Consider the following 25122-nt stretch of genomic DNA (forward strand, 5'->3'; position numbering starts at 1 on the left):
AGACCACCAGCTGGTATAGGAAGTCTTACAGGCATTGCTCCTTGGGAACAGTTAAGGAAGCAAACTGTCTCGTAGCCACCCTGCAAGTCGATGTTGGACCTATTAAATAGTTTTGAACTGTCTGTTCTTTTTGGAGGAAACTTTGACTTGGCTAAAATGTCTAGTCATATGCCAAGGAATAGACATGTTTTGAATAGGTCAGATATTAACTTACAGGTTAACTACCTGTAGATGACTTTAGTGAGGAGCTTTTCTTTTCTCCAGAAGAGAACTAAATTGCTTAGATGACCACTGGTAAATTGCCTCTTTACTGATCCCACTATTATTAAAGAGCACGCATATCCATGGGCTGCTTAATTTTCACAGATCAGCTCATTGTATGTACCATATAAGAGCTTAAAGATGGTATCTACCTTTAAAATTCTTATTTTACAGATTATTATTTTTTTTAGATTGTTGTTGCTTTAATATACTGACAAAATGAAAGTTGATTGGTTGTCAAAAGCTGAGATACTAATTCAAAAGAGAGAACAAATATTGCTGCACTTCCTGCTGTCACTTTTGCAAAAATGTCTGTCTCCACTTAGCGGTAAAATGCTATAATGAAAGCACTCATTAGTATTTGCTTTGTAAAATGCATTGCCATTTTCCACCCACTGTTAGGGGAAAAATTGCATCTTCTAAAACTGAAAATAATGGTTCTAATATGTGACTTCTAAAAACCTCTTTAACACCTGCTGTTATTGGCTAGTCATTAGTTGTTAGTGTTTAGGGATTTGTTTTCTAGTAGTTTTTATATATTGTCGTAGTACTTTTATCCATAAGATTATGAGGGAGGGGATAGTTTTAGCTTGTCATATTTAGTCCATTTCTGGCTTCATATTTTTGTAATCCTACATTTTTGCTTTAAGGCAAATGTTATATAGTAGGAGTAAGTTCTGTTCTATCGTTAACCTTGGCTGTAGCCTCTGGGTCTGTATTACCAGCTGTGATTGCATTCAGGCCCGAGAATGTGTGCAGGCTAATAATCCCCAAGCAGAATTGGTTGTCCCATGTCTTAGGTCTGCCCTCTATTTTGATGTGCCCCAGAGCTGCATTTTGTGGCACACTGTTCTTATCTTCTACATCTCCCAAAAGCCTCAATGAGCAAGAGGAGAGCTGTTGGCGTTCCCAGCTATTTCTGCTCTGCACCTGCCAACATCCTGAACTGGAAGAAAAACAATCACATATGAGCTAATGGTCTCATCTCCTCCTGTGCTCTGAATTATTATTAGCGCCATTTCTCTCTCCAACACTCTTCTGGTAAAATCTAGATCATCTTTACCTTTTTCCAGCCTATGTTAAAGGAACAGTGACCAGAAAGAATTTCCTCACTTAATTCGAGTGGATATATGAATTCAACATGTTCTCCTGTGGAGGCATACATGAGAACAATCTGTAATATTTTCTGTTTTACAGTCATATAGCCCACATACTATCTGTGCATTTGATCCAATATAGAATCAGACTTACTTTTCACTGTTTAATAGTTTGAAAGACTTTCTAGGGGCCCTTAAGAATTGATTATTACTTACAGAAATATATTTGGTAGTTTTATACCTTAGAGTTGGCATATTTGTGGCTGCTGCAGCACTTATAGGTCATGCAAACCTTTTCGGGAATTTTTGTCTTATTATTGCATTATACTTTTCTTGGACTAAAAATAATTTTGCATTTTATTACACATTTTCTCCAGTTTGTCGCCTACAGTTTACTGCATCTGCAGACAACTTGATCTGTAGCCTTTATCTCTACTTTCCAAGCAGCTCATAAACAGTCATTTAAGTAAAATTATTGTCAAACTGATAATGTACTGAAGACACTGGCAAAACTGAAAAACAAAATCCTCTTCCTATCCAAATGCAAAAAGGAGAGTCTAATCCCTAAGGGCTATTTCATACAAGCATGTCCAGTGCAGAAATCACACTCAGTGGGATTTTCACACTAAACGCGTGTGTGTGAAACAGCCCTAATGCCTAATGATTAGGAATCCAACTTGACCTACCTACAACACTCACTTTTTTACAGTGACTATGTTACAAATCATCTGAAAGACTTCAAAACATCCTCATTGGATCTTTTCTACAATAAGAATCCATAAGAACCATCCAATATGAGATTAATTCCTTATTTGACACAATACAGGGACCTGGTTGTAATCTGGCCAAAGAAGCACTGTGCAATTTTCACCACAAATTACAGCATCACCTCATCATCATCAAGGAAGAGAAACTCAACAGGCTTAGCATGAAAGTGGGTCTCGAACTACAGAAATAAAGTAAAATGCACAAAAGAATTTGGAGACGCCTTAATCTGGTGTGAACCTTTTTAAGTATGAACCTATCACAACAGAGAGAACCTTGTTATCTAAAGGACTGATATATTGTCCCACAAAAAACTTGATGAGACTCAGTTTTGCAACATGGAAGATTTTTTTTTTTTTCTGATATAACTGAAAGAATTCTTGATAAGGCTACTTTCACACTAGCGTTTTACTGGATCCGACAGAGTTCAGCAAACACGCTTCTGTTAATGATAATACAACCATCTGCATCCGTTATGAACGAATCCTGTTGTATTATCTTTAACATTGCCAAGACGGATCCGTCATGAACTCCATGGAAAGTCAATGGGGGACGGATCAGTTTTCTATTGTGGCAGAGAAAACTGATCCGTCCCCGTTGACTTGCATTGGGGGTCATGCTGGATCTGCCTTGCTCTGCATCCCCAGGACAGAAAGAAACTACAACATTTTGCGGATTGCTCTCCGGTCTGGGAACGCAACTAAACGGAACGGAATGCATTTTGGAGCATTCTGTTCAGTTCACTTTTGTCCCCATTGACAAAAAAGTTAAATCTGATATTTTGGACAAACAAACCGTAACACCTAATCTCAGAGTAGAAGAAACGCAAGCAATAAAATCATTGAAAGCCAATAAAGATATCATAAAACCAGAAGATAAAGGTGGTTCTGTGATGATTGTGAACACATCAGATCATGTTTAAGAAGCATGCAACTCTCAGACAAAAAATACCACCCTCTGCCTAAAGGATTTGTCTCTCCTCAAACATTGGTGACATATTTGCTAGGATATGCCACCAATGTCAGATAGGTGCCGTTCCCACCTCCAGGACTCCATCTATCTCTAGAAGAGAGCAGCCAAAGTTCGGGACAGCGCACCAGGCATTCACAGCCGTCCTCTATTCATTTTAATGGGAGAAAAAAAGATAGCACTTGGCTATTTTCATTTCCAAATGTGTTATATGTCAGTGTTTCCAAACCAGTGTGCGTCCAGCTGTTGCAAAACTACAACTCCCAGCATGCCCGCACAACCAAAGGCTGTCCGGGCATGCTGGGAGTTGTAGTTTTGCAACAGGCACACTGGTTGGGAAACACTGTTATATGTAACCACGGCATCTGAGAGGCCGAAAACCGGAAGCGTGCACTTGTAGGGCAGGAATGCCTCCCCCGAGTGGAGATCGGGGAAGGCGTTCCATTGAAGTGATAACCCATGGCCTGTACTAGGCTTATTAATTATACTATTGCACTACAATACTTATTGTATAATTGCACGTTGTAAATGTACCGCCGATTATCTGATGAACGAGCGAAACTCGGATCGTTTGTGCGCACGCAAAAATGATTGTTTACCGGCAACAGATAATGCCATGTAAGGACAGTCTTTTGCGGGAAACGACGAGTCCTTATGGGGGAAGAGTGATGGTATAAGCGATTGATCCTCCCAATACTCTGGAGGAGACCGCTGCATGTGAAGGCATCGTTCTTCACCTCTAGCGATCAGCATATTGTTAGGAAGGAACGCTTATTTCCAGGCAATCTGCTGTAATATTGTCCCGTGTAAAGGGATCTTTTACAGCTAGGCCTCACAATATATTCATATGTGTTCAGACAGTGAGGACAGAAAGCAACACCTGTTGTCACTAAGGAATACATTCCTGCAACAGGGATATCATCCACTGGTTATAGATGAGCAAATACATAATGCCAAAAGGATTTCAAGAAGTACAAACAAAAGGAGGACAATAGTAGTGTGCCATGAGTAGTCATATACAGCCCCCAAATGAGCATCCTAAGGAAGATTGCGACGGATCTCCACACTATATTCAGCGAAGACAGCAGACTAAAAGAAATGTTTCCAGAATTACCTCTTCTAGCATAACAAGGAATCTCCTTGCCAGAAGTGCCCTCTCTTTACCATCAGAGACTGGCACTTCTTCAAAGAATGATGGGGACAGAAAAACTTGAGCTGATGACTACATTACCGTCATTAACCCAAGGGATAAATCTAACACCTGGATTTATGAGCAGCTACAGTACATAAACAAGTTTCGCACCTCCCTCAGTGCGGTTCCAAATCCCTCATCTACATACTCATCATCTATGTTACACTTGTCCAGTTGTAACAAAACTACAGAGTATATTGCTCTTTCTTAATTATGCATTTCCCCATCTACATGTCTTGTAACCTTCCCTAAAGGCCCTATTACACGGAGCGAATATCGTACAGATTCTCTTGCATGCGAGCGAATATGAACGAGAATCGTGTGATGTAATAAGTATTAACGATTCAAAGACTAGCAACAAAACACTTGCTTCACGTCCATTGTGATCTTTAAGCACACTAAAAAAAATTATTGCCCCTTGTTAATAGATCAGTTCGTATAATATGTATCGCTAATAGTCTCATACATGCCATTACAAGGAACGATTTAAAAAAGAATGAGTAACGGCAGCAAGTACAAACGGTTATCTATTTGTATAATAAGCAAAAAAAATTGTTAACGAGTCACTACATCTAAGATTGTTTATCGCGATCTGTATGACATCTTCTGGTGTAATAGTACCTTTAGGCAGTACTTCACTGGCTCATTAGAGATCATCCTGCAGTGTAATACTGACTCCGATTACACGAAGAATGAGCAAACGCTCCTTCATTGGTCAGTCCAGATCTTTCAGCCTACTAAAAGATCACAATCTGCCAGTGGTAGATTGTGGTGTCTAATCACGATCTGCTGCCAACAATCAACTAGACAGCATGGGGATGATCGATGGCCTAACAATTGCCTCCCCCAATGCTGTAGTGGAGATTGCTGCATGTAATAGCAGAGGTCTCCTCCGCTGGAGCAGGTGATTGCCAGGAAGGAATCGTCTGTAGCATCGCTAGGTCTAATAAGGCTTAAATGATGTGCCTATTTCTGTCATTCATTTGTGGTTTTGCCTAAAAAAATCCCTCTGCTCTGAAAGCTTGCAATATGATTTTTGCTGGCTTGGCTAGCCAAAAAAAGGTATCACTCCCATAATACTTTTGTATTTATTAACCACCTCCGGACCGCCTAACGCACATGTGCGTTCCGGAGGTGGCAGGGCTGCGCACAGTCACGCATATACGCGTCATCTCGCGAGACGCGAGATGACGCGAGTATGCGCCCGCGTGTGCGCAGTTCTCGCCGGCATTTCTTTCAGGACCATTTCGTCAGCAACCTGCCAGCCAATGATCGTGGCTGGCAGGTTGCTGATTTTTAAAAATCCAATCAAAGTGCCAGATATCAGATCATATTTGTAAATATGATCTGTTATATGGCTGCCTGCTCCTCTGCTGGTTCTTTTCGTCTGTTGGATCCAGCAGAGGAGCAGGCTTCACAGTGAGTACACCAACACTACACTATAGCCCCTGATCACCCCCCTGAACCCCAATTAACCCTTTGATCACCTCTTTGATCACCCCCTGTCAATCACAAGTGAAAAGAAAAAAGTGATCAGTGCAAACTGTCACTTTTTGTTTTCACTGTTATTGACCGTTAGGTTTTAGGTATAGTTTAGGTCCCTTGGTTAGTTAGTTAGCGATCAGTTAGCGCCCAGCCCACCGCACCGCAGTCCGTTATTCGCTGATTAGCGTATCGCTAATCAGCATTTGTACTTTTATAGTATCTGAAAGTGATCAAAACTGATCACGGTCAGATCTATAATAGTACTAGTGTCACTTTAGCTCGCCCTCCACCCAAAACGCAGTGTTTGCCCGATCAGGCCTGATCGGTCGCCCACACGTGCGTTCGCCCACACCCGCCCCACCGCAGTGACAAAAAAATTTTTTTTTTTGATCACTGCACATTCACTTTACACGCACTGCGGCGATAAAAAAATCAGTTTTGATATTTTTTATCAACCGCAGCGGCCTCCGGTACTTCGCTAGCCTCCCCTTTGTAAGACAGGCTTGCTTTTTTTTTCTTGGGTAGTCTCAGGGAATACCCCTAAATTTAGTTGCCCACATGTCTAACAGGGGGTATTCTTCTGAAGAGGCCTACAGGCTTCTGACCCAGTCGGATGAGGAGTGGGAACCCTCATCTGATGAATCCAGCGGGTCAGAATACGAACCTGTAGAAAGCAGTGGCTCTCTGACCCAAAGTTCGGACGAGGAGGCTGAGGTCCCTGATAGCACCAGGCGTACCCGGCCCCGTGTCGCTAGACCGCAGGTTGCGCAGGATCCGCTTCAAGAGCAGCAGAGTGGGGCTGGTGCTGTCGGATTACGTGGTGAGGCATACACCAGCAGCCCAGCCCTCCCTGGACCTAGTACCAGCACTGCCGTACAACCTGGTGAAGTAGCGAGCACCAGAAGGGCAGTTGAAGCTGGTACGGTGGCACGTGCAGTAGTGACCCCGTCGCAGCCACCGCAAAGACGTGCCCGTAGAGCCCCTAGAATCCCAGAGGTGCTGGCAAACCCTGATTGGCAGTCCCCAACTTCAGCCGCACCTGTAGTTTTCCCTTTCACTGCCCAGTCTGGAGTTCGGGTTGAGACGGCTCAGATCGGTTCGGCCCTGGGATTTTTTGAGCTGTTCTTGACTGCGGAGCTTTTAGACATAGTTGTGGCCGAAACAAACAGGTATGCCACACAATTTATCACCGCTAACCCGGGAAGCTTTTATGCCCAGCCTTTCCGGTGGAAACCAGTCCAAGTTTCCGAACTTAAAACTTTTCTGGGCCTCCTCCTCAACATGGGCCTGACAAAAAAACATGAATTGCGGTCATATTGGTCCACGAACCCGATTCATCACATGCCCATGTTCTCTGCTGCCATGTCCAGGGCACGTTTTGAGGCCATCCTGCGGTTCCTGCACTTTAGTGACAACACCGCCTCCCGTCCCAGGGGCCACCCTGCTTTTCACCGGCTCCACAAAATTCGGCCCCTCATAGACCATTTCAACCAGAAATTTGCAGATATTTATACCCCAGAGCAAAACATCTGCATAGACGAGTCCCTGATACATTTTACCGGGCGCCTTGGCTTCAAGCAATACATCCCAAGCAAGCGCGCCCGGTATGGGGTCAAATTGTATAAGCTCTGTGAAAGGGCCACAGGCTATACCCACAAATTTCGGGTCTATGAGGGAAAAGATCAGACCCTGGAGCCGGTCGGTTGCCCTGACTACCTGGGGAGCAGTGGGAAGACAGTTTGGGACTTGGTGTCACCCTTATTCGGCAAGGGGTACCATCTTTATGTGGACAATTTTTACACAAGTGTGGCCCTCTTTAGGCATTTGTTTCTAGAACGGATTGGCGCCTGTGGTACCGCGCGAACTAGTCGCGCGGGCTTCCCCCAACGGCTCGTTACCACCCGTCTTGCAAGGGGGCAGAGGGCCGCACTGTGTAACGAAGAACTGCTCGCGGTGAAATGGAGAGACAAGCGTGACGTTTACATGCTCTCCTCCATTCACGCAGACACGACAATACAAATTGAGCGAGCAACCCGTGTCATTGAAAAGCCCCTCTCAGTCCACGACTATAACCTCCACATGGGAGGGGTCGACTTCAATGACCAGATGTTGTCTCCGTATTTAGTTTCCCGACGCACCAGACGCTGGTATAAGAAGGTGTCTGTATATTTAATTCAATTGGCTCTGTACAATAGTTTTGTTCTCTACAGTAAGGCTGGGAGAACTGGATCCTTCCTCAAATTTCAGGAAGAGATCATTGAGAACCTCCTGTATCCAGGAGGTTCCGTGGCCCCAACCACCAGTGTAGTTAGCCGTCTACACGAGCGACATTTCCCCAATGTCGTTCCTGGTACCTCAACCCAACCGTCACCCCGAAAAAGATGTCGTGTCTGTAGCAGGAGTGGAATAAGGCGTGACACCCGCTATTTCTGTCCTGACTGTCCGGACCACCCTGCCCTATGCTTTGGAGAGTGTTTCCGGAAGTACCACTCACAGGTACACTATTAGCATAGGGATCATCTCACCAGGACAGGCACACAGGGCTATTAGGGCCCATTCACTCACTGCTGCTGCAAACGTCTCCTTTCACATGGGACAAAGTGCATAACGCACTTCGCCACATCTTTGGGCGATTTGCGCTTTGCACATTGACCCATGGGGAAGGAGAGGTTTGTTCTATAAAGGTAAAAAAACAAAAAAAAAAACAGGTAAGCAAACAGGTTAATGTTTAGTTCCAAAAGTTAAAGTTACATGTTCTGTTCCAAAGTTAATAAAATTATTGCGTTGTGGCCTGTTTTTTTCTTTTTTTTTTTTTTTTGTCTTTTTACCTTCCAGGTGGACCAACCGATCGATTAGCTGCAGCACCGATGTGCATTCTGACAGAAGCATTGCGCTGCTGTCAGATTACACGCAAGTCGGTGTATGCGGCGCTGCAAGACGGGATTTTCTCCTCTGCAGTGACAGATACGTTTGCCGAGGCATACGAGCTGAGGAGGAGGCGGCGTTCCTATGCTTTGGCAAGCACTTTGTATGTATATATATATATATATATTAAAAAAAAAATCCCGGCAATGATTTATTCATCCACATCGATTGATGCGAATGGTGAAATCTGGTTTGCCAGGGCATACGAGCTAAGTGGGTATGGATGTAGGGCGGAGCTCCTATGTCCTGGCAGACGCCTTTCCCCTCCATTTTTTTTTTTTTGGCAGAGATTTTTTCATCCACATTGATCGATGCGAATGAAGAAATCTGTGCCGTTCATTTTTTTCTTTCAGCCCAGAGGCTGAACGGAAAAAAAAATCTCATTACCTGTATGCTCAATATAAGGAGAATAGCAGAAACTCCTAATGCTGGCCATACATGTAATGATTGCGGAGACCCTCAAATGCCAGGGCAGTACAAACACCCCACAACTGACCCCATTTTGGAAAGAAGACACCCCAAGGTATTTGCTGAGGGGCATATTGAGTCCATGAAAGATTGAAATTTTTGTCCTAAGTTAGCGGAAAGTGAGACTTTGTGAGAAAAAACAAAAAAAAAATCAATTTCCGCTAACTTATGCGAAAAAAAAAAAAATTCTTTGAACTTGCCAGGCCCCTCATTGGATACCTTGGGGTGTCTTCTTTCCAAAGTGGGGTCACATGTGGGGTATTTATACTGCCCTGGCTTTTTAGGGGCCCTAAAGCGTGAGAAGAAGTCTGGGATCCAAATGTCTAAAAATGCCCTCCTAAAAGGAATTTGGGCCCCTTTGCGCATCTAGGCTGCAAAAAAGTGTGACACATCTGGTATCGCCGTACTCAGAAGAAGTTGGGGAATGTGTTTTGGGGTGTCATTTTACATATACCCATGCTGGGTGAGATAAATATCTTGGTCAAATGCCAACTTTGTATAAAAAAATGGGAAAAGTTGTCTTTTGCCAACATATTTCTCTCACCCAGCATGGGTATATGTAAAATGACACCCCAAAACACATTCCCCAACTTCTCCTGAGTACGGCGATACCAGATGTGTCACACTTTTTTGATGCCAAGGTGGGCAAAGGGGCGCATATTCCAAAGTGCACCTTTCGGATTTCACCGGTCATTTTTTACAGATTTTGATTGCAAAGTACTTCTCACACATATGGGCCCCTAAATTGCCAGGGCAGTATAACTACGCCACAAGTGACCCCATTTTGGAAAGAAGACACCCCAAGGTATTCCGTGAGGGGCATGGCGAGTTCCTAGAATTTTTTATTTTTTGTCGCAAGTTAGTGGAATATGAGACTTTGTAAGGAAAAAAGAGAAAAAAAAAAAAATCATCATTTTCTGCTAACTTGTGACAAAAAATAAAAAATTCTAGGAACTCGCAGTGCCCCTCACGGAATACCTTAGGGTGTCTTCTTTCCAAAATGGGGTCACTTGTGGCGTAGTTATACTGCCCTGGCAATTTAGGGGCCCAAATGTGTGAGAAGTACCTTGCAATCAAAATGTGTAAAAAATGCCCTGCAAAATCCGAAAGGTGCACTTTGGAATATGTGCCCCTTTGCCCACCTTGGCAGCAAAAAAGTGTGACACATCTGGTATCGCCGTACTCAGGAGAAGTTGGGGAATGTGTTTTGGGGTGTCATTTTACATATACCCATGCTGGGTGAGAGAAATATCTTGGCAAACGACAACTTTTCCCATTTTTTTATACAAAGTTGGCATTTGACCAAGATATTTTTCTCACCCAGCATGGGTATATGTAAAATGACACCCCAAAACACATTCCCCAACTTCTCCTGAGTACGGCGATACCAGATGTGTGACACTTTTTTGATGCCAAGGTGGGCAAAGGGGCGCATATGCCAAAGTGCACCTTTCGGATTTCACCGGTCATTTTTTACAGATTTTGATTGCAAAGTACTTCTCACACATATGGGCCCCTAAATTGCCAGGGCAGTATAACTACGCCACAAGTGACCCCATTTTGGAAAGAAGACACCCCAAGGTATTCCGTGAGGGGCATGGCGAGTTCCTAGAATTTTTTATTTTTTGTCGCAAGTTAGTGGAATATGAGACTTTGTAAGAAAAAAAAAAAAAATCATCATAATTTTCCGCTAACTTGTGACAAAAAATAAAAAGTTCTATGAACTCACTATGCCCATCAGCGAATACCTTAGGGTGTCTACTTTCCGAAATGAGGTCATTTGTGGGGTAGTTATACTGTTTGGGCATTGTAGAACCTCAGGAAACATGACAGGTGCTCAGAAAATCAGAGCCGTTTCAAAAAGCGGAAATTCACATTTTTGTACCATAGTTTGTAAATGCTATAACTTTTACCCAAACCATTTTTATTTTGCCCAAACATATTTTTTTTTTATCAAAGACATGTAGAACTATAAATTTAGCGAAAAATTTATATATGGATGTCGTTTTTTTTGCAAAATTTCACAGCTGAAAGTGAAAAATGTACATTTTTTTGCAAAAAAAATCGTTACATTTTGATTAATAACAAAAAAAGTAAAAATGTCAGCAGCAATAAAATACCACCAAATGAAAGCTCCATTAGTGAGAAGAAAAGGAGGTAAAATTCATTTGGGTGGTAAGTTGCATGACCGAGCGATAAACGGTGAAAGGAGTGTAGTGCCGAAGTGTAAAAAGTGGCCTGGTCATGAAGGGGGTTTCACCTAGCGGGGCTGAAGTGGTTAACACAAAGAATTCAACATTCTGTTGTCAAACTACTAAGAATTTAAACCTGTATTACAAATGCTGATTGAGCAAGCGATTGTCGTGAGGGGAGTTTTCCTTCCCGACAGTTCCTTGCTAGCTAGCGAAAGGAGATCGTTTCTATTACATGCAGCGATCACCTATGCAGCATGGGGAGGAGCGATCGCTATGCCATCGCTCGTCCCCATGCTGGCTGGTGGTTTGCCGGCGGCAGATCGCTATTAGACAGCACAATTGCCAGATGTTTGTTCATTTGGCAATCGGCGGCAGTATTGCACTACAAGAGGATTGCTAACGAGTGTTCATTAGCTGAGCAATCGGCCAATGTACTACAGCCCTCAGCTTAAGGCCTCGTGCACGCGACCGTTGCGTGCACCCATGGCTGTTGTCACGTTAAACGTGTTTTTCTGCGGTCCCATTGACTTTCAATTGGTCCGTGGAAAAATCGGAAAATGCACCGTTTGGCAGCCGCATCCGTGATCCGTGTTTCCTGGCCGTGACAAAAATATGACCTGTCCTATTTTTTTCACGGGCCCATTCAAGTCAATGGGTCCGTGAAAAATCACGGATGCACACAAGATTGTCGTCCGTGTCCGTGATCTGTGTCCGTTTTTTTCCTATCATTTCAATGGCAAACTTGACTTAGATTTTTTTTCTCATTTTTCATGTCCGTGGATCCTCCGAAAATCACGGAAGACCCACGGAAGAAAAAACGGGCACATTAATTTCATGGGTCTGCAAAATATGCAGACAGCACATAGTGTGCTGTCCGCATCACTATATCCATTCCATAGCCCCGCAAAAAAAATATAGAACATGTTCTATTCTTGTCCGTTTTAGACATTGTTACAATGGATCCGCAAAAAAACCGAATGGCATACAGATATCATCCGTTTTTGGAGGGTTTTCGGACCGCAAAACACATACGGTTGTGTGCATGTAGCCTAAATGAGTGTTTATGGTACTATAGACCAAGCCTTCAGAGCAGGATTCACTTAAAGGGGTTGTCCAAGTTATATTTATTGATGACCTATCCTCAGGATAGGTCATCAATATCAGATCGGGTGGGGGACCGGCACACCCGCCGATCAGTTGTTTGAAGAGAAGGCGCTCACGCCGTGCCAGCGCTGCCTCTTCTTTATTGTTTACCTGCTCGCTGTTGCATCTGCAGTGGTGAGCAGGTGTAATTACACTCAAGCTGTCCCATTCATTTCAATGGGACGGATCGCTCCTGTACAAGTGTATGGGAATTATCCGTCCCATTGAAATGAATGGGACGGTTAGGTGTAATTACACCTGCTCACCACTGCAGATGCAATGGCAAAAAGGTAAACAGTGAAGAGGAGGCGGCGCTGGCACGGCGCGCGCCTTCTCTTCAAACAGCTGATCACGGGGGTGCCGGGTGTCAGACCCCAACCGATCTGATATTGATGACCTATCCTGAGGATAGGTCACCAATAAATATAACTTGGACAACCCTTTAAAAGGAGATGTAACAATTTGCGTATACAGTGAAACTGAAAGCTGTAGAGGGGAAAACTTTTAATAAAGACCAGTTAGAAAATAATATTAGCCCAAGGTAGAATACCATAATAATACTTATTTATAGATGTGGATACAATGGCTCGGTTGTCTGGTTCATTACTACAAAAGAGCTACTGTAGCACACATTGCAGAAAATGTAAGGGTATTCCAAACTCTTGTTTTTGTGGCATATCTATAGGAGTTGCAGAGTCCACCTACAATAAAAGTCAAAAGCTCTATTATAAAGCTAGAGGTAGATAATACAGGATCACAGCGTTGGCAGTAGGTGGTGGGTACAAATCACACCCTTCCCCTCCCTGGACAGTGTCTTCAATCATAAAGCATGCCCACAACACTCCCATAGAGATCAATGCATTTGCCTGTGGTAAGTCCTTTATCGTTTGAACTCCTTTTACAGCTGCTCTGGCAAGATGTCTGTACACAATCAAAAAGAAAACAGACAAAAGTATACCAACAACACTCAATCATTTAGTTATATATGGTGTACTAGATGCTTTTAATACATTGTGTGACCTACTTTAATTATTCCCCATGTCGACATAATGATTTCTATTTTTTGCACATTGTATGCCTGCAAATGTTTTCCCCCTAATAGAGCATGTAAGCAAAATCGGAGGCGCTCGCTGTAGAGTATGGGATTAACAATTGGCAGTTATTTATTCAAATCCTTCACCTTGACCTTTGATGACCTTTGACTTGAGGCATTGTAATCTACTCAGGACTAAGTGCATCGAGGCCCGAAGGCTAAGACTGCGTGTACACAAGACTATACCTCATCATCATCATCATCATCATCAGGACCTGTCAGTGATTGGTGAATCACAACCGGCTGATTTGCTATCTAGGAATTACTGTAGTGTAAAAGGATAAAATGCCATTTTTTATTTAGTTGATTTTGTATTTCTTGGCTTTCACACAACCGCTGGCAAGAATTAGTTTCTCAACAAGGATGTCACAAAAGCCCCTGATTTAGATCCCATTATTTCTGAGTGTAAATTTAGGTGACAGGGCGACAATACCTAAAACATTAATAATCCATTAAAACCTCCACACAAACAACATTGCAGAATAGAACCTGGAGCTTTATTTCTTAACCATTGCCTCCACACTTTCCACAATGTATACGATGCTATTAGATGTTACCCCAGCTACCAAGGGATTAATTTACCTAGCCTGCTCTATCTGCCTACACCATCCTTATAGTAACAGAGCAGCTGAGAAAAATACAGGTAGCATCATATTGCAATTATTAGTCATTTGCAAAGTCTATGGAAGTAGCTATTTTTTGTTTCTTTTTTTGTAAACTTATTTTTCTTATATAAATTGTTAGTTTTGAGATTTATACATTTATATAATCAAAATGAAATAGAGCTATTTAAAGGAAGCACAGGATTTACACAGTGTTGTCTGTCATTCAACCGAATTGTCTTGTAGAATCCTGCACAACCTATGACTGTAAATAATAATAATAATATTTGCAGTACTCAGTCCTTGTTGCGTAGTGTTTTATTAAATGTCTATACAGTACATGCTGCTTCGTAAAATAAAAATCATCTTAAATTTTTTTTGCAATTAAAGAAAAAGGTCTAAAAGATGTTAAAAAAAAAAAAAAAAAAAAAAAAAAAAAAAAGATCCCTACTTACCTCAACCGCTGATTTTCTTGCACTGTTCGGATACCCTACCTACTGCTCGGCACTTCTTGGCAGTAATTATTTATTATTAATTTGACCATCTTCTGCTACCCTCCTCCTTTTTTGGAGCATCCCTTCAAAAAAAGAGAGGTTTTCTTAACGTTATAGCCCTAGCTCACTTATACTGTATTTCAAGACATACTTTTGTGTATATGTAAATATAATGTTAATAAGAGAAGGACATGTGGTCAGAAATTGCGAGGCTATATATGATTTCCCCTATACATCCTGGGAGAATATGCCTAATTGCACATTGCTGAGGCTAAAGTGTAACGTGATACTAGCAGTACTAATGCAATATAGAAGGAGGAAGAGCACAACCATAAATAATATTGCTCATTTTTTATTTTTTATTCTTTTTTATTTTTTTTCCTGGTCTTAAGATCCTCCATTCCACATCCACTACTAATACTATATTATGACAACCATGCTTTTCTTTATAGCATCAAAGGGGGCTGTCTAGCCTTGGAGCCAACTAATCTAAGGCTCTGAATCTGGGCCAAAAATAAAAAATAAAACCTATCTACCATCTCGCTGTTCCTGCTTCACTGTTCTGTTCCCGGCTATTTGCGGACCAGAAGTCCGAAAGTTGCTTGGTCCTGAGACCAGTGTGGCCAATCACTAGGAAGCAGCTGGGAATAGGGCACGGGAACAGCCAGACTGTGGACAGTTTTTTTTTTTTTTTTTTATTTGGCACAATTGAGAGCATTGGGTTGGTCTACTCCTAGGCAGGACAACCCCTTTAAATGAATAGTCTTCTCTATTAGGAATTACTTTAGTAAAATGACCTGTAAATGCACGAAAAAAAAATTCAAGTTTTTTCCAGATTGTATGGTTTGGGATATATTATATTCACTCATCTTTATCCTGAACCATTTTTAGATATAGAATTATTGATGATATGGCACTGCGCATAGCTCATGTAATATACATATGTTCAAGGAGAAGCAGAAGTGTGAAGCTGCTGCAGTCACTCGGGTGGCCTTCTACCTGTGCTATGGGTGATATCCCCTGGCAGAGAGCAGCTTTTAGCTCTGGACATAGACATGACTATAAATGTCTGACAGCAGAAATACACAGGAATTTTGTTTTACAGCTATAAATCGCTAATGTGTTTTGTTAGGGTACTTTCACCCTTGCGTTGTTGGATTCCGGCAGGCAGTTCCGTCGCTGGAACTACCCGCCGGATCCAGAAATCCGTATGCAAGCAGATAGCATTTGTTTTCAAATCCGGATGCGGATCTGGCTGACAAATGCATTGAAACACCGGATCCGTCTCTCTGGTGTCATCCAGAAAAACGGACCCGGTATTTATTTATTTTCACATTTTTAAAGGTTTGCGCATGCGCAGTTTGGGAAACCAGATCCAGTTTTCCAGAACACTTGATACCGGATCCAGCATTAATATATTTCAATGGACATTAATGCCGGCATTCCGGCAAGTGTTCCGGAATTTTGGCTGGAGAAAATACCGCAGCATGCCGTAAGAGTGACTGAACTGAAAACATCCTGATGCATATTGAACGGAATGCTTTCCATTCAGAATGCATTAGGGTAAAACTGATCAGATCTTTTCCGGTATTGAGCCCCTGTGACGGAACTCAATACCGGAAAACTTTAACACAAGTGTGAAAGTACCCTTATTATATCCAAAATAAAAATCAAGATTCACATTAAGTTTTAATATCCTGTGGCTGCTACATAGAACAGTATGGATGTTCCTTTGAGTTCAGAAATGGTGATGTGCGGGATAAAATACATTTGGCGATGAATCATTTATTTAGTTGAAGAGGAAGCTAAATGTATGAATCTGGGGATTGTATTCAACGTGGAATTTGCACTTGACACTTTTGTCTTCAGCTAGTATAAAATTTTCATAAGAAACCTGACAGCTTAAACCCTCAGAGTCAAATTGTAGCATAACAAATGGACAAAAATGTGAAAGACTCTCAACTAATATATCGGATGTATTTGTGTAGAATTATTACTGGAGTCCTACTGTGCTCCATTGATTGCCACATGTTATATTATTGACAGCCTCATGCCTCAGTTCTCCTAACAATGGTATCCAGTGATCTTGCCTGAGATGGTGCTCATTATTTATGCAATCACCTCTAAAACCCACTTTACATATATCATTTGTGCCTGGACAGATATTCTAGGCCAGGAGCTGAACACAACCGATATATATGTCTACTGCACTTTGTCTGTATGCTGATAGTGCTGGACATGCACCGGCATGCAGGGTTTTTCTGTCCATCGGCCTCATGCACACGACCGTTTTTGTGGTCCGCATCCGAGCCACATACCCATTCACTTCAATGGGGCCACAAAAGATGCAGACAGCACTCCGTGTGCTGTCCTCATCCGTTGCACCGTTCCGTGGCCCTGCAAAAAAAATATAATTTGTGGACAAGAATAGGCATTTCTACAATGGGCCGCCCATTCCACAAATGGCGGAAGGCACATGGGCGGCTTCCGTTTTTTGCGGACCGCTAAAAACGGCACGGGCGTGTGCGTGAGGCCTAAAGCTGACCAAATATGTGAGATTTGCAATGCGACTATTTGATCGTTTGTGGGTTCATTTGCAAAACTCATCCCACTAGCAACACGTAAAACTAAAGTGGGCAATGAAGGAGTCGGTGTAAAAATAAAAAAAACTCCCAATCCTCATGCACAAAGTGGCAAATGATCAGCTGAATTAAACAAGCATGCCAAACAATTGTACTTTCAACAAGAACTAGGTGGAAAAAAGCAAAATCACATTTTTATAGACAGAAGTCTGCCATCAGCCATTGCAAAGGGTCATATACGGTTTCATTTTCAAATGGCTGACAATTGCCTTATTTGCATGGCTAGCTAAAATGCAGAGCAACATTAATGTTAATTTAATCCATTAAATTGCATAGCGATGTGCTATACGAGCTCCCACCCTGCCCTCATTCTGCATTGCCAAAAGTCTGTACTGATGTGGTACGCAAGGCTTTTAGCGGAGCGAGCAAAGGGCAGGGGCCCCTCCTGTCTGCTCCCGCTCCACTAAAGGCTGACAGCACATTGTCTCACTAAAAGCTCATTGCACGACACCAAAGTACCAGTATATGGATGTTGGAATTCTGAATATACTTATGGACCAGGGCGATAAATGTGAGTGTCTTTAGCACAGAACTGGTATTGAAAGCAATTAGACTCTATGGAGGAGATTTATCAAGGTTCCTTTCTTCACCGGTCTTGGTATCCCCTGCTCTGCTGGAGGATGCTCCTAATTTATGACACGGCGCGGGCCCTGGCATAAATTGGGTATATCCTCCAGCAGTCCTTGTTGCTCTTAGCTGCCAAAGATTTTTGGTTCATTTGCACCAGAAAACTAGTGTAAATGAAGACACATTTGTTTTGGTGGCTTGCTCCCTCCTCTCTTCCTGCCCTTTCTATTTTTTTTTTTAAGTCACAGACATGTGTTTGCTACTTTTCTGGAGCAAACTGAATGATAACTTGCCCCATGCTGTAGTGACGGGGGTCCTAGGACAGAGCTGAAATGAGGAAGTGGTGTGTGAGTGAAATACATACATTAACTGTTCGGTGGGTAAGGTATAAGAGCCAGGAGAGGGCCAAGTCTATGATGTTAAGGGGGTTGTCGGGTTTTCTATATTGATGACCTGTTCTCAAGGTAGGTCATCATTATCAGATCAGCTGTTTGCCATCGACATATCGGGTGAGAGCAGTGTAATTGCAGCTCCTCTGTGCCATTCACTTGAATGGGACAGAGTCTAACTACAACTGTTCTTTTCCAGGTAAGTGAATGGGAGAGAGGGGCTGTGATTACACCTTCTCTCTGCTAGGATGTTGACAGCGAAAAGTAGTGAAGAGGATGCAGTTCTCACGAGAGCGTTGCGTTCTCTTCAAACAGCTAATCAGCAGGGTGCCGGATCTGATACTAATGAGCTATTCTGCAGCCCTCCCCCTTCAGCAGGCTGTGATCCCAGCCAGCCTGTGATGAGAGGTCGGGGTAGTGGCAGAGCTTACAGCCTGCTTTATAGGAGAAAAAAACATTTCCAACTTCATAATCGTAGTGACCCACAGAATAAAGTTATGTCATGTTATTTCTACCACACAGTGGATGCTCTAAAAAAAAATTTTTTTACAATTCCACAAAATAACATTAAAATTGCTTTTTTTTTAATTTTCTCCTTAAAAATGAATAATTTGATTTTATTTATATATATATATATATATATATATATATATATATATATATATATATAAGAAAAATAAATAACTGGCAGCACCACCGACCAAAATAAAGTAAGGTAAAGCGGGTGCAATGTCCGGATATGGTAACTGGTGCTTACCCACTAATACAAAAATAGAAAAACGGACTGCACTCCCAAGGATCTTCAGTGAAAAAGGTTTATTCACCCATAGGTGGCACAAGCGACGTTTCGGCTCTCACATGAGCCTTTCTCAAGCAGGTACAGAGTTGTTTAGCAACGATTTTGGGATATTATATATATATATATATATATATAATATCCCAAAATCGTTGCTAAACAACTCTGCCTCCAGAATTCAAGGTCTCGTAGAGCTAAATTGAAATAATAATAAAAAGTTATGACTGCTGGGACGCCGTGGGGGGAGGAGGTGGAATGTTACTGGTAATTCTTGCGCACACATGGGGCATGTCCTTTTATTTATAGGCAGCGTTACTAAGTCGAACATTACATGAAATTTATACCTGTAATTAGATATGAGGGGTTCCTCTCCATCTGTGCCAACAAAGTTAGTGACAGACAATGCAGACTGGTATATTTGTTTCCCTAAGACGTGTCCATGGATATTACAGTATCTACCCGCTGAAACTGCTCCAGTTATTTGTAGTGTATGTGGACACAGCTGTTAGTATAGCGATCACATGAAGAATACATATAAACTGTTTAACGCTCAAATTACATGTGCATTTTCTGAAAAGTTTTCGGGATCACACGGAGAAAAGCCCTCTTCATTCTATCCCTGAGAAATGTTATGTTTGTTACTTATGTTAGGCTTTCTGATGGAGCCTTTCGAAGTAGTCATGTAAATTGCCATAAAACCCTGTCTCGCCATGTACCTGCATGAATCCGTGTGCAGCCATAATTTGTATGTCCAGCCACATTCTTTCCTTCCTTTAGATCAGTGCACAGAAGCCACTTGTTGCCCTCAAGTCTCCTACTTGTGGCATCCAAACTGGTGGCAGCCCTGTGTACTCTTATGCCCGAGTGTCATTAGCACTAGGGTCAAAACAATATAACTGCCAATTAGCATCCGGATAAGTCCCATATATCACAGCCACCTGTCCAGGGGAGGATTGGCCGGTGGGCCAAGGAGCCAACCAAGCCACTGGCAGGGTACATAATGAACTCTCATGTACCCGGCCAGCAACCACATATGCCCCCCTGAATTCAACTGTGTCATATTTTAATCAGAGACAACTGGAGGAGGAGGACAGGAAATGGCATCTATTGATGGCCACCACAGAGGGACAGCTTTTGGGGCAATATATTGTGCTGCTCTGCGGTATACAGTTCTGATGGGACGGTATTTTGTGCTATGGTATTGCTGACTGCCTATTTATGTTGCTCTCCTTCTGTCAATGTGGAACCCCCTACAACATGGGGTCTATTTTATTTTTTTTATTTTTTTCCCAGGGCCACTTTAAGTTCCCAGTCCGCCTCAGCACCTGTCATTTTTGAAAGTGAGGACCTTTGTTTTCCATGGCTATATGTATATCTGCAAAGACAATTAGAATTTTTAAAACTACGTTTGAATTACATTTCAGAGATCGATTAAACTGCTATCAATAAAATCTGACATCAGTTGAGTGTTATTCCTCAGTTTTTCTTCACGCATGAAAAATGCATACATTTGTATCCATATGGAAAAAGTCAAATCACTGAATGCTGTCACAGACAAAGCTCATCAGAATCTCATGAAAACCATTAGACCCTGACACCGTATCAGGCCTCATGCGCACGACCGTATGTATTTTGCAGTCCACAAAAACGGATCCGCAAAAAATACGGATGACATCCGTGTGCATTCCGTATTTTGCAGAACAAAACAGCTGGCCCCTAATAGAGCAGTCCTATCCTTGTCTGTGATGCGGACAATAATAGGACATGTTCTATTTTTTTGCAGAACGGAAATCCGAACATATGGAAACAGAATGCACACAGAGTAACTTCCGATTTTTTGCGCACCCATTGAAATGAATGGTTCTGTATACGGTCCTCAAAAATAACAGAACAGGCACGAAATAAAAATACGTTTGTGTGCAAGAGGCCTTACTCGTATGAAATGAGCCTGAATTTGGCCGCACATGGTGTAAATGCCGAGTATCAGAGGAACATTTATAGCAGCAGCAAAGAGTGTATTAAAAAGATCTCAGCCACACTCTGGAAGTATTCTTTGATGAAATACAAATGTAACTTGGCTTACACTGTAGATTTTAAACTCGCAGTGTCACAATCTTTTTCGAAGTGGATAAGATTGCGTTGCAAAGAGTGAGATCTGCAGCATTTCTGGACAGAAAGCCACGAGTGGGTGTAAGTTTGCCACTGGACTTTGGCCAGATACACTATGGATTTTCTGTTGCAGAAAATCCACATTGAACCGCCATTACTGGTCCTACCGTAACAGTTTTACTAAGCCTACATTCACAAGACGGTGCCGAAAAAAATGAGCGGTTACACTGTGTGGGTACTGTTGGGCTGTGAAAACGGACAAAATAGAACGTCGGCCAGCATTCATGGTTTCTTAAAAATATGTACGTGTGACCATAGACTGTCACAGTTGCACGGCTGTCTTTCACAGCCGTATAAGGCCTAGATGAATTGGTAGTTGTTGAAGGTTCACCTTTACATGTTCCACTTGTTGAAACACATTTGACCTCTCTTTGCCTAGATGCTTGCACGTTCTGTAGGGTGATGCATTAAACCAGCTGGCTTTATTGTCACTAGACAGTATGGCTGAAAATTGTATCCCAGCACCTTGGTAAAAGACAGTCAGCCCCAGCCAGCCAGATAATGCTCTGCATTGCTGATCTATGATAGCCATGCTACGTGTGCTGCATTTACATTCTCCATGGAGTCATTTTGTGAAAACGGTGGAGTATGGTAGTGTTCTCTGCTCGTATCACGACCTGTTCATGTTTATTAAAGGGAATCTGTCTCCATGAAATTCACTGTAAAGAAGGCTCAATGCCTTGTAGGACTAGCTCGGCTTTCACTTGCCAAACCATTGCTTTATTCTGGAGAAAGTGTGCTTTCAATCAATATGCAAATGGACAGTTACATGCACCGAGGGCGGGCCCAAGCCAGTCTGTGCACCCTTGCTCCTCCTGCTTCCTCTGTCAGCCCCGCCCTTTTTTTAAACAGTACTAGGTTCCTACATAGTCCTCTCGCCTGGCCCTGTTAATCAAGGAGAGGGAGCGGAATTACAGAAAGTGGTGGAACATTATAGAGACAGTTTTGCTTTAGGTTTATTTAAAGGCAACCTGTCACCATGAAAATGTGAAGTAATCTTTTGGCTAGGGCTACACGAGGACATGTGTCGCGCGACAATAAGGCACAACTACACTGCAACATGTGACGCGCAACAATGTTTATAAAAGTCTATGGTGTCGCACTGTGACATGCTGTGACAGCGACAGTCGCTGAAAAATCCATTTCAAATTGATTTTTTGCTACTAACGTGTCGCAGTCGCAGCGTGACACCATGGACCATCATTATAAACATTGTCACGCGACATTGGTGCGACAAAATGTTACGTGACAAATGTCGTGTATCCCCTAGTCTTAGGCAGCTTGTTATAGGGCAGGGAAACTGAGCAGATTGATATATAGTTCTGTGGGAGAAGATTCAATAAAATGTGTATTTCATTCATTTAAATCTCTGCTCCTTCTGGTCTTTGAAGTCAAGGATGCGGTCCTATCAGTGACTGACAGCTATCTCTGTCAGTCACTGATACAGTCATAGAGGGGAGGCTGTCAATCACAGTCTTCTTCACTTCAAAGCCCACAATGTGCAGGAATTTAAATGAATGAGATACGGATTTTACCAAATCTTTTCCTACAAAACTATATATCAATCTGCTCAGCTCCTCCTTCTCTATAACATGCCACCTGCAGCAGCACACTCCATGTTCAACGTGACGTCTTCCCTTTAAAGAGTATTCTCCCACGGCCACTTTTGTAGCTGTACCCTATGAACATGTCCAATGTCTACCTTTGGATGGCATGTGCCCAAATGTAGGGATTAGGGATGAGCAAATCGACTTCGGATGAAACATCCGAAGTCGATTCGCATAAAAGTTTGTTCTAATACTGTACAGGAGCTCCGTACAGTATTAGAATGTTTTGGCTCCGATGAGCTGACGTTATTGCTTTGCGAAGTCTCGCGAGACTTTGCGCAATAACTTCATTTGTACTGTAAAAAAACATTTCCCGAACTTTGGTTCAGTTCTAAGTGGTACCTTGGTCACGAACCCAAGTTTGGGAAATGTTTTTTTTACAGTACAAATTAATTTATGAAGTTATTGTGCAAAGTCTCGCGAGACTTTGCAAAGCAATAACTTCAGCTCATCGGAGCCAATACATTCTAATACTCTACGGAGCTCCTGCTCTGTACAGTATTAGAACAAAGTTTTATGCAAATCGACTTACGATATTTCATACGAAATCAATTCACTCTTCCCTAGTAAGGGATACAAGGAGTCTAAACCTAATATGCAGAATACTCAGTAAGCCTTGTCTGTGCACAGTGCCACAACATGCACACAAGCAGTAAGGGTTTACTGACAGCTTTTTATTTTTTTGTTAATTTCACTTTTGTAGTTAGTCATTTTTAACTTCACAGGTTGATTTGTTTTGAAGTGTATGCCCTCCTATAGGAGTGTTTTTACAAATTGGAACCGGAGACTATTCAGTCATAATTTAAAACCCGAATGTAATAAGTATAATCTAGACTAAACTGTGTTTTTCTATAAATACTGCTACCTGCTAAATGCTAATTACCATATTTAAGAAGTATGATTAAGTAACATTTCTTAGAAGAAAGATTGTAAACGTTTATTATATTTTGAGCCTTTTTATGCTGCTTGCTTCTTTTAGTGTTAATCCTCTGTATGCATAAAACATAATACCTGCGTCGGGCTAAAATTCCAAATACTGTTGGCTAATATAGTGGGGCATATTTACGAATACTGGTCCAGATTTACTAATCTAATTTACGAATGTCAGAAATCTCAGACAAACTGCCTAGACCTGCACCAGAATTATCACAGGGGCTGGATGATAAATGTGGTCTAGAGGGAGACATTTTTTTGGGTGGTTTACTGAATTGTGGTGCAAAATGGCATATCTTAGAATATCTTGGAAAAGAGCATAGAAACCATAGAGGTGCCAATTCATGCCGCTTGGCGCAGACACATTAACAAATCTGGCCACTGTTTAAAATGGCTTGCAAGTGTGGACTCTCAGTGCAGCTTTCGGCAAAGCATGGTGCTCACTGGTACAAGAGTACAGCGTAGCTACTGTCCTAGTGCCGCTCACTTGTACTCTCTGTATAGAAACGTAGAAGACATCTGAAAATGTGGCAGCTTGTAAGCGAAGGGCTTTTTTAAATGAGCGATGTTCACATCCGCGAGCTGTCTACATCATGGTCAGTGAGCCAGTTCACATGTGCAGCATGCCCCATTTACGTTTGATATTTCTGCAAGACTCAGCCATTCAAGTGAATGAGATTGCAAGAGCAATAGACAGCACACAGACGTTATCGAATGGTTATTTATGACCTGGAGCAGGCATGGCCAACCTGTGGCTCTCCAGCTGTTGTAAAACTACAACTCCCTCCATGCCCTGCTGTAGGCTGCTAGCTGTAGACAGCATGGACATGCTGGGAGTTGTAGTTTTGCAACAGCTGGAGAGCCTCAGGTTGGCCATCCCTGACCTGGAGGATAAGTTATCAATTTCTAAAAGGTGGAAAATCCCTTTAAGACCAAATGTCCTGATACCTCCAGAAAAGTTTTGAATAATATTCACTCTTAGCATCTTCTGATCAAGATGATCATCCTAGAAAGGCATGGATAGCGGTGCGTCCATTTGTCTGCTATCCAGAATGCTGGATAACAATCCGTACAGATGCCTATTAGGTTTTGCTGTTCAGGAATTGATTAAATCCCTGTGACTAACTTTAGTAACCACCACTGTGGGAGTTGAAGATGAATCAGTTGACCTTCAGATCAAGTATACTTCAGAAGTTTTCTGAATCATAATAACCTTTGATGCTGGTATCTTGCCTCCTCACACCGTTAATGCAGAGTTAAATGCAAGCTAGCCTCATGAAATGTTTTAGTGGAGAGCGGCGGGTGATACTATGTACTTAACTGTTATGTG

General features: G+C 42.2%; 1 protein-coding gene across 6 annotated transcripts in view; it reads left to right on the forward strand.

Moving 5' to 3' along the window:
• Positions 1-25122, forward strand: part of ENOX1 (ecto-NOX disulfide-thiol exchanger 1) — a 593767-nt gene that overhangs the window by 412646 nt on the left and 155999 nt on the right. The window lies entirely within an intron of this gene.

This window comes from Bufo gargarizans, chromosome 3 (assembly GCF_014858855.1).
Source record: "Bufo gargarizans isolate SCDJY-AF-19 chromosome 3, ASM1485885v1, whole genome shotgun sequence".
NCBI classification, from domain to species: Eukaryota; Metazoa; Chordata; class Amphibia; order Anura; family Bufonidae; genus Bufo; species Bufo gargarizans.